Source organism: Asparagus officinalis, chromosome 2 (assembly GCF_001876935.1).
Source record: "Asparagus officinalis chromosome 2, Aspof.V1, whole genome shotgun sequence".
In the NCBI taxonomy this organism is placed as follows: domain Eukaryota; kingdom Viridiplantae; phylum Streptophyta; class Magnoliopsida; order Asparagales; family Asparagaceae; genus Asparagus; species Asparagus officinalis.
In genome coordinates this window covers 45,939,323-45,941,482 of record NC_033795.1, presented here as the reverse complement: position 1 = coordinate 45,941,482, position 2,160 = coordinate 45,939,323, and positions in this window count along the sequence as shown.

Here is a 2,160-nt window from a genome sequence, read left to right as displayed (position 1 = left end):
CGTCTTCCGGCACCTCGAAACCTTTCTCCACCAGCTTCCAAAGGTCATGCGCTCTGAATATCGTCATTTTCTTGATCCGCCAAAAGTCGTAGTTCTCCCCGGAGAAGATCAGTGTTCGTATCTCGCCGGAGGTAAGTTTTGGGACAGACTCAATGACTATTGGGTCAGCCACTTAAACCCGAGATGAAGTTGGAGAATCGACGGTTGTATTGGTCATTTTGAGGAGACTATTTGGAAGTATTTTGGTAGTGGGTGTTAGTGTTTTTGTAGAGGTAGGGTTTCTTTACACTCAGTTGCCGTAACGAAGCTCTGATACCATGTTGTAATTTTGAACTGAGTAGTGAAAAAAACTTTAACTAAGGCTACTATGATAGAGAATTAGAGAGAGAGAGAGAGAGATGTAGAAGAATATAGAGAATTTGGTGCTTTTGTTTTCTTTTATTTTTATTCATATCAAATTCTCCCACTCATGGGTTTATATAGACTTATACATGACCCTTCATACTCCACGCATTTACTTTCATAGAATACAAAGAGTCATCTCTTAGAATACCACCCCACTTATTATATTTTGACTATTAGGATTCCCTTCCACCTAGAATATCACACTATGGCTCTTGGGTTGTTTAGGTTGCTAAACACTGATTAGTTCAACAGAGATGAGGTCAACCGGGACAAGGATGTCTTCTTCAAAGATATCTGATAATAATCCGTGTTATGATTCTCGCCATTAATTATTAGAGGATCTTTTTTTTTTCTAAAAACTAACAATATTTGCTTAACAACTAAAAAACCATCAACAACTCCAAGTTATCTCAATCATGCAACTTATCCAATGACTAAATTAACAATCTAGAGGCTGTTCATAAAACACAATACTTTAGTTCTACGATCAGTAAGTGACAGCTTTGAGTCAACTATTTACCTTTTTTTAATTGAAAACAGAAGCACTAACAGTTTAACAGATATCTTTAGCACTCTTAAGTTAGCTGGTCATGTCCAAACAGGGTTTAATTTAAACGTGTGGACCATATAGAAGCTAAAACTCTACGTTACTTGTGAGATGTGCCTCCCTCAAAAAATTTAAATCTGGCAGTACAGGACAGTGGAGAAAAACCTCAACATTTGACATTGTCATTTAAAACTAAAGATTCCATCATTGGGTGAATGTGGGAAGCTAAAAAACAATGAAAACCATGTTGAGGTCTTCAAATACCTAGATTGAACAAATAGTTTAATTTGAATACCAAATTGAAACTATTGAAGATGAATTGATTAACTTGATCTCAGGCATCAATGGTAATGAGGGAGCCCTGATGGAATCATAGAAGCTAAATTTGATCTGAGGTAGGACTGAAATTTTATATGCGAACTGAATTCTATGCTAGATGACACGTAAGTAAACTGAACCATACTTGCTTTGCATTCTAACATAAAAACCAAATAAATGTAACTTTAGAGCCTCAAAATGTTTTATTTGATCCACATGAAAACAAAATAGCAATCTGAATAGAGGTTGAACGGCATCAAGCATTAGCTTTTATTGAATAGTTAATTATTCATGATTTCAGCAATACAGCTCTCAGGTTTGTAAGTTAGGATACAAAGATTCCTGGTTGAACTAAGCAGATACGTATAACACACATGCTCTTCCTGGTTGAACTCTTCCTGGTTGAACTCACCAGATACGTACAACACACGCTCGAGCACAATCGCCCGCACACGCTCGCGTACCCGCCCACCAAGGCGCGCACACATCCTTGAAGAAACCCATGTGATAAATACGAAGGGCTAACTTATTCATGTTCCACAACTTAAGAACAGTACTTATGATGAGAACTTTTTCAAATAAGAGCTTATTACTGATCGTGATATTTAGGCCTTTCGACTCCTCTCTTATCGTCCCATCCTCTTACCCATGGCTGGCCTGGATTTGCACGAGTTTCTGGAGCAGCATGGTTCAGATTTTCTGTCACTCTGGATCTAAAGCTACAAACACCTGAATGAACAAATGAAATAATTTTAGCAGAAGATTCGTGAGATAAGCTCGAATTAGAAAAAGAACAAAGAAAATGTAAGCGGTGGGAAGTTATGTTGGATCAAAAACTGACACACAACGGATACACAAACACCTGAGGTTGAAGATGAAGAACAGGGAAA